We start from the raw sequence: 11,856 nt of genomic DNA, 5'->3' as shown, positions 1-11,856 counted from the left end.
CCTTGGAGCTGATATGAATGGCTTTAATATGAGATGTAAAGATGGCCCATATTACCACTAGAGGAGAGAGATTGAATTAAAACACATATGACCTAGCTATTTATCATTCACTTCCTCAATTACAATGACAGTTATAATAATATAGGCTGTGAGTGGATAGCGGATACGTCTCTATGAAACTTTAATCAACACTTTGCAATACTTAGAGATGCTCTTCATCCAGAAGGGTTCCTGTCATTCTGTTTCTGTTTCTTTTCAAAACAGTTCTTCAATCCCATCACTTTGGACCACTGTTCAAAACTGTATGCTTGCTGCACAAGCTTTGGTGACTTTAATATAAAATTCATTGAAAACAGTAATGGAGAACCTCCATGTCCAATTCAACTGACTGGAATTGGCAAGATAACAGGTAGGGGAGGAGAGGAACAGTGGGGTTGTGTGAGGATGCCAGACCGCTACATGGATGATGGGAGGAATGTTGAGATGACAGGTAGGGGAGGAGAGGAACAGTGGGGTTGTGTGAGGATGCCACACCGCTGCATGGATGATGGGAGGAATGTCGAGATGACAGGTAGGGGAGGAGAGGAACAGTGGGGTTGTGTGAGGATGCCACACCGCTGCATGGATGATGGGAGGAATGTCGAGATGACAGGTAGGGGAGGAGAGGAACAGTGGGGTTGTGTGAGGATGCCACACCGCTGCATGGATGATGGGAGGAATGTCGAGATGACAGGTAGGGGAGGAGAGGAACAGTGGGGTTGTGTGAGGATGCCACACCGCTGCATGGATGATGGGAGGAATGTCGAGGTTCAGAGGGTAGACACCCACAGCTCTCTGAACACTAGATCCTGATTAGGCCTCCCCATGCAGTCGTCTGAGAGACGTGTGGCAGATTGTACCTCTTCACACAGAAGTATGGCAGCTGAGTGTATGTGTTTTAGTGTTTTATTGTGTGTGTGTGTGTGTGTGTGTTTTATTGTGTCTGTGTGTGTGTGTGTTATAATGTGTTACTCTGTGTGTGTGTGTGTGTGTGTGTGTGTGTGTGTGTGTGTGTGTGTGCTATTCTGTGTGTGTTGTGTGTTTTATTGTGTGTGTGTGTGTGTGTGTGTGTGTGTGTGTGTGTGTGTGTGTGTGTGTGTGTGTGCTATTCTGTGTGTGTTGTGTGTTTTATTGTGTGTGTGTGTGTGTGTGTGTGTGTGTGTGTGTGTGTGCTATTCTGTGTGTGTGTATGTGCTATTCTGTGTGTGTTGTGTGTGTGTTTGTGTTATTCTGGGTGTTTAAAAAAAAATATATATATATTTCACCTTTATTTAACCAGGTAGGCCAATTGAGAACAAGTTCTCATTTACAACTGCGACCTGGCCAAGATAACGCAAAGCAGTGCGACAAAAATAACAACGCAGAGTTACACATAAACAAATGTACAGTCAATAACACAATATAAAAAATCTATGTAAAGTGTGTGCAAATGTAGAATAGTAGGGAGGTAAGGCAATAAATAGGCCATAGAGGTGAAATAATTACAATTTAGCATTAACACTGGAGTGATAGATGTGCAGATGATGATATAGAGATACTGGGGTGCAAAAGAGCAAGAAGATAAATAACAATATGGGGATGAGGTAGTTGGGTGTGCTATGTACAGATTGGCTATGTACAGGTACAGTGATCGGTAAGCTGCTCTGAAGCTGATGCTTAAAGTTAGAGAGGGAGATATAAGTCTCTAGCTTCAGTGATTTTTGCAATTTGTTCCAGTCATTGGCAGCAGAGAACTGGAAGGAAAGGCGGCCAAAGGAAGTGTTGGCTTTGGGGATGACCAGTGAAATATACCTGCTGGAGCGCGTGCTACGGGTGGGTATTGCTATGGTGACCAGTGAGCTGAGATATATATTGGCGACGAATATGTAGCGAGGGCCAGCCAACGAGAGCATACAGGTCGCAGTGGTGGATAGTATATGGGGCTTTGGTGACAAAACGGATGGTACTGTGATAGACTACATCCAGTTTTGTGAGTAGAATGTTGGAGGCTCTCTGTCGCAGCCGGCCGCGACCGGGAGGTCCATGGGGCGACGCACAATTGGGCTAGCGTCGTCCGGGTTAGGGAGGGTTTGGCCGGTAGGGATATCCTTGTCTCATCGTGCTCCAGCGACTCCTGTGGCGGGCCGGGCGCAGTGCGCGCTAACCAAGGGGGCCAGGTGCACGGTGTTTCCTCCGACACATTGGTGCGGCTGGCTTCCGGGTTGGAGGCGTTAAGAAGCAGTGCGGCTTGGTTGGGTTGTGCTTCGGAGGACGCGTGGCTTTCGACCTTCGTCTCTCCCGAGCCCGTACGGGAGTTGTAGCGATGAGACAAGATAGTAATTACTAGCGATTGGATACCACGAAAATTGGGGAGAAAAGGGGATACAATAAAAAAAATTACAAAATAGCCTCCAACATTTTTTTTTTTTTTAATTTACATCGCCTGTAACGATTCTCGTTGGTGGAAGGAGAGGAGGACCAAAATGCAGCGTGGTAAGTGTTCGTCATATTTTAATTGAAAAAACTGAACACTACACAAAACAACAACGAAGAGAAAACGGAACAGTTCTGCCAGGTGAACAGACACTAAACAGAAATTAAACACCCACAACCAAAATGGGGAAAACAGGCTACCTAAGTATGATTCTCAATCAGAGACAACGAACGACACCTGCCTCTGATTGAGAACCATACTAGGCCAAACACATAGAAATATAACAACATAGAAAGAAGAACATAGACTACCCACCCCAACTCACGCCCTGACCAACCTAACACAAAGACATAAAAAAGGAACTAAGGTCAGAACGTGACATCGCCGAAGTCAAGAATCGGTAGGATAGTCAGTTTTACGAGTGTATGCTTGGCAGCATGAGTGAAGCAGGCTTTGTTGCGAAATAGGAAGCCGATTCTAGATTTAATTTTGGATTGGAGATGCTTAATGTGAGTCTGGAAGGAGAGTTTACAGTCTAACCAGACACCTAGGTATTTGTAGTTAAAGCTTGTTTGGAGGTTTGTTAACACAGTGTCCAAAGAAGGGCCAGATGTATACAAATGGTGTCGTCTGCGTAGAGGTGGATTAGAGAATCACCAGCAGGAAGAGTGACATCATTGATGTATACAGAGAAAAGAGTCGGCTCGAGAATTGAACCCTGTGGCACCTGCATAGAGACTGCCAGAGGTCCGGACAACAGGCCCTCCAATTTGAGTCAAAAGCTTTGGTCAGGTCAATAAAGACGGCTGCACAGTACTGTCTTTTATCGATGCCGGTTATGATATTGTTTAGGACCTTGAGCATGGCTGAGGTGCACCCATGACCAGCTCGTAAGTCAGATTGCAAAATGGAGAAGGTACGGTGGGATTTGAAATGGTCGGTGATCTGTTTGTTAACTTGGCTTTCGAAGATTTTAGAAAGGCAGGGCAGGATGGATATAGGTGTATAACAGTTTGAGTCTAGAGTGTCTCCCCCTTTGAAGAGGGGGATGACCATGGGAGCTTTCCAATCTTTGGGGATCTCAGATGATACGAAAAAGAGTTTGAACAGGCTAGTAATAGGGTTTTCAACAATTTCGGCAGATAATTTTAGAAAGAGAGGGTCCGGATTGTCTAGCCCAGCTGATTTGTAGGGATCCAGATTTAGCAGCTCTTTCAGAACATCAGCTGTCTGGATTTGGGTGAAGGAGAAGCGGGTGGGGCTTGGGCAAGTTGCTGCAGGGGGTGCAGAGCTGTTGGCCAGGGTAGGGGTAGTCAGGTGGAAAGCATGACCAGCCGTAGAAAAATGCTTATTGAAATGATCGATTATCGTAGATTTATCGGTGGTGACAGTGTTTCCTAGCCTCAGTGCAGTAGGCAGCAGGGAGGAGGTGCTCTTATTCTCCATGGACTTTACAGTGTCCCAAAACATTTTGGAATTAGTGTTACAGGATACAAATTTCTGTTTGAAAAAGCTAGCCTTAGAATTCATAACTGACTGTGTATATTGGTTCCTGACTTCCCTGAAAAGCTGCATATAGTGGGGGCCATTCGATGCTAATGCAGAACGCCACAGGATGTTTTTGTGCTGGTCAAGGGCAGTCAAGTCTGGGGTAAACCAAGGGCTATATCTGTTCTTAGTTCTATATTTTTTGAATGTGGCATGCTTATTTAAGATGGTGAGGAAAGCACTTTTAAAGAGCAACCAGGCATCCTCTACTGACGGGATGAGGTTAATATCCTTCCAGGATACCCGGGCCAGGTCGATTAGAAAGGCCTGCTCGCTGAAGTGTTTTAGGGAGCCTTTGACAGTGATGAGGGGTGGTCGTTTGACCGCGGACCCATTATGGACGCAGGCATTGAGGCTGTGATCGCTGAGATCCTGGTTGAAGACAGCAGAGGTGTATTTAGAGGGCAAGTTGGTCAGGATGATATCTAAGAGGGTGCCCATGGTTACAGATTTAGGGTTGTACCTGGTAGGTTCCTTGATAATTTGTTTGAGATTGAGGGCATCTATCTTAGATTGTAGGACGGACGGGGTGTTAAGCATATCCCAGGTTAGGTCACCTAACAGTACAAACTCTGAAGATAGATGGGGGCAATCAAATCACATATGGTGTCCAGAGCACAGATGGGGGCTGAGGGGGGAAATAACAAGCGGCAACGGTGAGAGGCTTGTTTCTGGAAAGGTGGATTTTTAAAAGTAGAAGCTTGAATTGTTTGGGCACAGACCTGGATAGTATGACGGAACTCTGCAGGCTATGTCTGCAGTAGATTGCAACTCCACCCCCTTTGGCAGTTCTATCTTGTCGGAAGATGTTGTAGTTGGGGATGGAAATTTCAGGATTTTTTGTGGCCTTCCTAGGCCAGGAGTCTGTAAAAGCCAGAAGCTTTTACAGTTACAGAAGTCAACTAATGAGAGCGCCTGGGTAATGGGAGTGGTGCTGGGGGCTGCAGGGCCTGGGTTAACCTGATGAGGACAGAGGGCGCTGTTTTCACTTTGGGGGAAAAACGTGCCCAATTTAAACGGCCTCGTACTCAATTCTTGCTCGTACAATATGCATATTATTATTACTATTGGATAGAAAACACTCTCTAGTTTCTAAAACCGTTTGAATTATATCTGTGAGTAAAACAGAACTCATTTGGCACAAACTTCCTGACCAGGAAGTGGAAAATCTGAAATCGATGCTCCCTTCTGGGTCCTGCCTATAAATGGGCATCATACCTATTAGTATACATGCACGTCATACACCTTCCCCTGGATGTCAAGATGCAGTGAGAGAAGAAATGGAGTGTTTATCTTGGTCTGAGATGGAATACGTCCTCTTGGAATGACGTGTCACCCATTTCATGTTTTCAGGAAGGCGCGAAGTTGGACCTGGATTTGCCTTCTGAATAGCTGTCGTTATAGGCGACTACTATCTCCGGCTTTGATTTTATTTGATACATGTGACAATATCATCGTAAAGTATGTTTTTTCAATATAGTTTTATTAGATTTTTGAAATTTATTCGGGACGTTAGGCGTGTTGCGTTGTGTGCCTTTGTTCAGAAAGGAGAGCTTCGCGCCACTTGGCTAGTGCGCTTGCTAATTCAAGAGGGAAAATGGACGTTCTAAATCCAAACAACGATTGTTCTTGACAAAGGACACCTTGTACAACATTCTGATGGAAGATCAGCAAAAGTAGGACCCATTTTATGATGTTATTTCATATATCTGTCGAACTGTGTACTATTAGTTTTGCGCCCAGGTTTTGGGCACTCGGTCGACATAACGTAAGCCTTATGTGGTAATGAAGTTATTTTTAGAATTCTAACACAGCGATTGCATTAAGAACTAGTGTATCTATCATTTCCTATACAACATGTATTTTTTTGTTATGTTTATGAATAGCTATTTGGTCAGAATATGTGTGTCAGAAAAAGTGTCAGAAAAAAATCCGGACGTTGTGGGACAAAATAGCTACGTTAGCACAATGTATAACCACTGATTTCAGCTCTAAATATGCACATTTTCGAACAAAACATAAGTGTATGTATAACCTGATGTTATAGGACTGTCATCTGATGAACCTTATCAAGGTTAGTCAAAAATTATATATATTTTGCTGGTGTGTCACGATCGCTAACTTTTACTGCTGGGAAATGGCTTGTGTTTCTGGCTATTGTGGTAAGCTAATATAACGCTATATTGTGTTTTCGCTGTAAAACACTTAAGAAATCGGAAATATTTGCTGGATTCACAAGATGCTTGTCTTTCATTTGCTGTACACTATGTATTTTTCAGAAATGTTTTATGATGAGTATTTAGGTATTTGACGTTGGTGTCTGTAATTATTCTGGCTGCTTTCGGTGCAATTTCTGATTGAAGCTGCAATGTAAACTATGATTTATACCTGAAATATGCAAATTTTTCGAACAAAACATAGATTTATTGAATAACATGTTATAAGACTGTCATCTGATGAAGTTGTTTCTTGGTTAGTTTGGTTGGTTCTTGGTTAGTTAGGTTGGCTTTGTGCATGCTACCTGTGCTGTGAAAAATGTCTGTCCTTTTTTGTATTTGGTGGTGAGCTAACATAAATATACGTGCTGTTTTCGCTGTAAAACAATTTAAAATTCGGACATGTTGGCTGGATTCACAAGATGTGTACCTTTCATTTGCTGTATTGGACTTGTTAATGTGTGAAAGTTAAATATTTCTAAAAAATATATTTTGAATTTCGCGCTCTGCCTTTTCAGTGGAATGTGGGAGGAGTTCCGCTGGCGGAACGCTGGAGCAGTAAAGGTTAACCTCTACATCACCAGAGGAACAGAGGAGGAGTAGGATAAGGGTACAGCTAAAGTCTATAAGAACTGGTTGTCTAGTGCGTTCGGAACAGAGAGTAAAAGGAGCAGATTTCTGGGCGTGGAAGAATAGATTCATGTGTGTGAGTGTGTGTGGGTGTGAGTGTGTGTGTGTGTGTGTGTGTGTGTGTCTTCCTCTCTCACACACCATCTGTGTGGGTCTCTCTTACTTGTTCACCCTTTAACATTTTCCTCTCCTATTCCAGTTTAGATGAGTTTCATTCTTCACTCTGTCCATTTTCCATTCAGCAGGAGGTATTCATGAGTGCATTGAAATGAAATGGGGTGTAAAGAAGCCTATGAGTTTAATGAATGATGACCAGCCTCTGGCTTCCTATTGTTGAGGCACACACAAACACAGTATTTCTCTCAATGTCTCACCTTATCCCCCATCTCTTGTTCCTCTCTCTCTCTCTTCCTCTTCCTCTTCCTCTCTCTCTGTCTCTTTCTCTTTCTCTTCCTCTCTTTCTCTCCCTGCTTCTCCCTCTGTCTCTCTCACCCTCTCACTCTCCGTCTGGATGCTATTAGTATGCTGTGCTGTGCGGATGGCTGCAGGGAGATACATTAATTGATATTTGGGTGGTGGAGAGAGGTGGCGACAGTTCCACTCCAACGGACACACTTATACACGTTGACCCACTTTTGAAGCTGAGTGCTCACTGTCAAACTGAGGCTGCAAATCAGGAAGCGCTCAAGGAGCCAAGTCAATGTCACTTGAGGCCCAATTCAATCAAAGTGCTAACCAGGAGTTTCTGGAATAATGCAAAACAAAGCTTGTCATGGCATCAGGCATGCTGATACATTTGAGTCTGTAAACATTGTTTTGTTACGAACATGAATCAAACATGTATTCTGTAGTGGGATAAAGCTGTTGCTTTGTATTTTCCTCAAAACCCTGTTTAGTGGTTCTGATTGATTAGGACCCCTTTAGTCAGTCAAATTGACTCAAACATTTATCAAAACACAATGAAACAGTAGTGTTCTCTTTTATACCAGAATTGTCCACATACAATAAATCATGGATTTCAAATAACTTGGTACCCATAGGAGGGAGATTTGTGAAAGACAGGGGAAACTGGGTATTTTCAGCAGAAAGGGGTCATCTCTAACCCAGGGGAGGGGCACCAGCTGGCTGGAGGCGTTGGACACCGAAGTAAAGGAACTGGTATTAATGTCTCTGTATTTCATCATCAGCCAATGAGGAGCTAAGTGTCCCCTCTCCCTCTCTGTACCTGAACCCACACAGCACACAAAATAATACAAAAGTATTATTTTATAGCATCACCCTCAGTTAAATAAAGGTTAAATAAATATATATATAATAATAACTACAATTAAAAAAAAGGTTAATTTTGAATGAACTGCAATGAATGTCAGGTTGTTACAATTAATACAAGTAAATTCCCCAATTTATGGATGCACATTTTTCTCACACTTACCCATTGCCCTTAACACAAAAACCTAATTTATTGATGGATGGGGGCTATTTTGTCACGATCGTCTTCTTGAGATAGAGTGGACCAAGGCGCAGCGTGTGCAAAATACATCTCTTTTATTGAGAGAAGGAAAAACACGCAACAAAACACTATACACAAACTAACAAAATAACGACCGTGAAGCTAAATGACGTAAGTGCACAGAACAAGCAACAAACGTTAAACATAGACAATTACCCACAACAGCTAAAGCCTATGGCTGCCTTAAATATGGCTCCCAATCAGAGACAAAAATAACCAGCTGTCTCTAATTGAGAACCAATTCAGGCAACCATAGACTTTCCTAGACACCTACACTGAACACTAAACCATCTACTCTACTTAACCCCCTAAACCATACAACACCCTAGACAATACAAAAACACACAAAGACAACCCACCCCAACTCACGCCCTGACCAACTAAATAAATAAAAGAAAAAGGAACAATAGGTCAGGAACGTGACATATTTAAACGTTTTGTGAGGCGTAATAGTGTCTTGTTACCCCAAGGTAACCTCGTAAAGAGGATTTCCCAGATGGAGGGAGGGTGTTATAATAAAACTCATGGTAGCAGATTATTCATCCAATATCCCACTATTATTTATTTGTCAAGAGGCTCTCATTTGCAGGAGAAGTTTTGTAAGCAACACCAAATTAAGTAATTTAACATTTCAGTAACAGTTCCTGAAAACAGACCCACAGCTTGTACAACTTTCGGGCAATTTCAATATTAAGGCTGAAGAGTACCCTCATTTATGCCTTAAATCCTTAAATCTGATAAATGAGGGTTATTAGAAAGGTGAGTGCTCTGTGGAGAGAGAGCGAGGGAAAGAGAGAGAGAGGAGGGAGGGTGAGAGGACTGAAGAGTTTGTCCTCCTCCCCAAATCAGATTTGCCCCAGGCTCTAAATATAGCACTGGTGATATCAGGACACCTCCCTAGAGGAACCAGCTTTCCTACCATACTGAGGATATCCTCAATTATTAGAGTTTTGTCAATGTAAGTGACAAATTGCCCTGGATTGTGATTTTGTGTGTGTGTGTGTGTGTGTGTGTGTGTGTGTGTGTGTGTGTGTGTGTGTGTGTGTGTGTGTGTGTGTGTGTGTGTGTGTGTGTGTGTGTGTGTGTGTGTGTGTGTGTGTGTGTGTGTGTGTGTGTGTGTGTGTGTGTGTGTGTGTGTGTTTGAGCGTGTGCGCCTCCAAATGTGTGGCTCTGCACTGGGTGACACAATTATAATTTGTTTTTACTGCACAACAGTCCAATAATTTTCATTGTGAAGGAATTTGTTTATAAAAAATTACAATATTTGGCCTAGGCAAATACTTACTCTCAATACTTAATTTAATAATAATTTAATTTATGGATCATTATAAATGGTTATAACAACTACTACTCAAACAGCATACGGAAATATATGTCAAATGTGTGGGCTTGGAGCCAGAAAGGGAGAGAGAGAGAGAGAAGGGGGGAGAGAGAGAGAAGGGGAGAGAGAGAGAAAGAAAGAGAGAGACAGAGTAATATGAACTTATTCCAGCGTCAGGAGAACATCCAGTCAGTTAACCACTGGAAAGGTCAGCTGTGTTTATTGTCTTGGCATAATGACGTTGCAGTAGGTCACTTTAGCCTAATGACAGCTGTTTCTGTACTCTACTGAGTCAACAGTGTTTTTCATTTTTGTGCACAGTCACTTTTGAAACATTTCAATCTGTCTCCATATTTATACAGTAACTCATGTCAACCCAAAGGATTCATATATTTACAGATACGGGATCTTAATTTGACCATCCTGTTGTTCTAGGAGTGTTCCTACAAAGCAGGAATTGCAAACATGTAGTCTATTTGAGGTTTAAAAAGGCTTCTAAAATGATTCATTTCTACTTTAACATTTCAGACTTGATTTGCCCTTACTAAAAATGTACCAACCCCTACAAAAATGTCCACTAATTATAAAATAATTCACCTTTCCTGTTGCTGCAGGATTATTTTCCTGCTGTAAAAAACAGGTCAGACCACACTGGATTTCGGAGTATAAATGCACAGATGAACCACCACCAGCCAAATCCTGTTTCCTTCAGCTGGTGTCAGGAGGATCACGGAGGCCGATAGACGTGAGGGCTCGGCTTAGTGGCTCAGCTGCTCAGCAGCAGGCCCGGCCCGGAACGATACAGGAAGTGATTTGTCTCCAGAGGAAGAAGACACTTATTTATCATATTAACCTATTCTAATGCACTTAACCTTATCTACCCAGAAGGTTAGCTCAGATGTGACACATGCATTGTTTACAGTAAATTCACCTCACACAGACTATGTCTCCAGAGACCTTGGCCTTGTTAATTAGAATGCATTGTAGTTAATATGCTGCATTGAAATTAAACAGTTACTGGAAAATGCTGTGTGCGAGTCAACAGTAATATGTTGTGGCAGTGGTGATTTTAGCATGTAAATCTTGGTGGGGGCTAACTAAACCTTTTTTTATTTTTATGCACAACACAACAAACGGTGCCCACAAACTGTTAGGGCCTACATAAAGCTGTCCCAACAGAAGTCCCAACATCTTACCATTGCTACACCTGGCTATCAGCTGAGCCTTGTCTGGCAGCGAAACAGTTAATTCAGCCTCATTTACTGCCTAAAAAACAGCTGATATGACTGACTTGCTTAAACAAATGTGGTTTCTACTGACAATTGAGATGTACTAACTATGGCATAAAGGGGCGACGAGCGGATAAGAGGCAGTCCGTAATTTCTATTAAGACATTAGTGAGTGAGCTAGGACGGACGTAGTCAATATACGTATTTGTTCAGCACTTTTGTAATGTAGAGCAACAGAATTCAGAACATAAGCCTTTCTTACAGTATTCTCCCTCTACACCAAGTCAGAACCGTAGAATAAATAAAGGGGGCATATAAACAGACAATGAAAGCTTTTACAATATTCAATGATTACATTTCTCTAAAACAGGTGTCATGACGTTGCCCTCTCTGGGTACAGCGAGCACCATCCCCCTTTCTCTGCACAATCCCCCTCTCTCTCTTCCCCCTACACCAGGCTCTGTTAGGCAGCTCATAAATTCCTGGAGGAGATTCTTCCTCATGGCCAGACATATAGAGAGAGAGTGAGTTTTCATAGAGAGAACAAAGGATCTTCTTCCACCTCACATAACTTGAGAACTGAACAATATTCATGTTCTGGAGAATGTATAAACGGTCGCTGAAGTAGCCAGCTACGAACTGGTCCGTTTGGTACAATTTTGTGAAACTCATGAGAGACAATACAGCCACATTACCATAACCCTGTTCATACAATACTCTCAGTTGTGAGGCTTGCATCTAATTGTTGTATAAAATGAATGAATAAAGATGAAACTATTTGTGAAATTATGTAATGTGATTTTAAACTGTTTAATGAAGGAAACTCCAATTCCCTTTGGAGTTTAACTAAATCATAGGCCCGCCCCATGAGCACAGACATTGATCTGGCGTGGTGGGACAGCCGCTTTCTGCTCTTCTGAATATAACCCCCACCTTTGGAATTTATCTTG

This window comes from Salvelinus namaycush, chromosome 37 (assembly GCF_016432855.1).
Source record: "Salvelinus namaycush isolate Seneca chromosome 37, SaNama_1.0, whole genome shotgun sequence".
Lineage (NCBI taxonomy): Eukaryota > Metazoa > Chordata > Actinopteri > Salmoniformes > Salmonidae > Salvelinus > Salvelinus namaycush.
The sequence above is the reverse complement of the archived record's forward strand: the minus strand, read 5'-3'. Positions refer to the sequence as shown.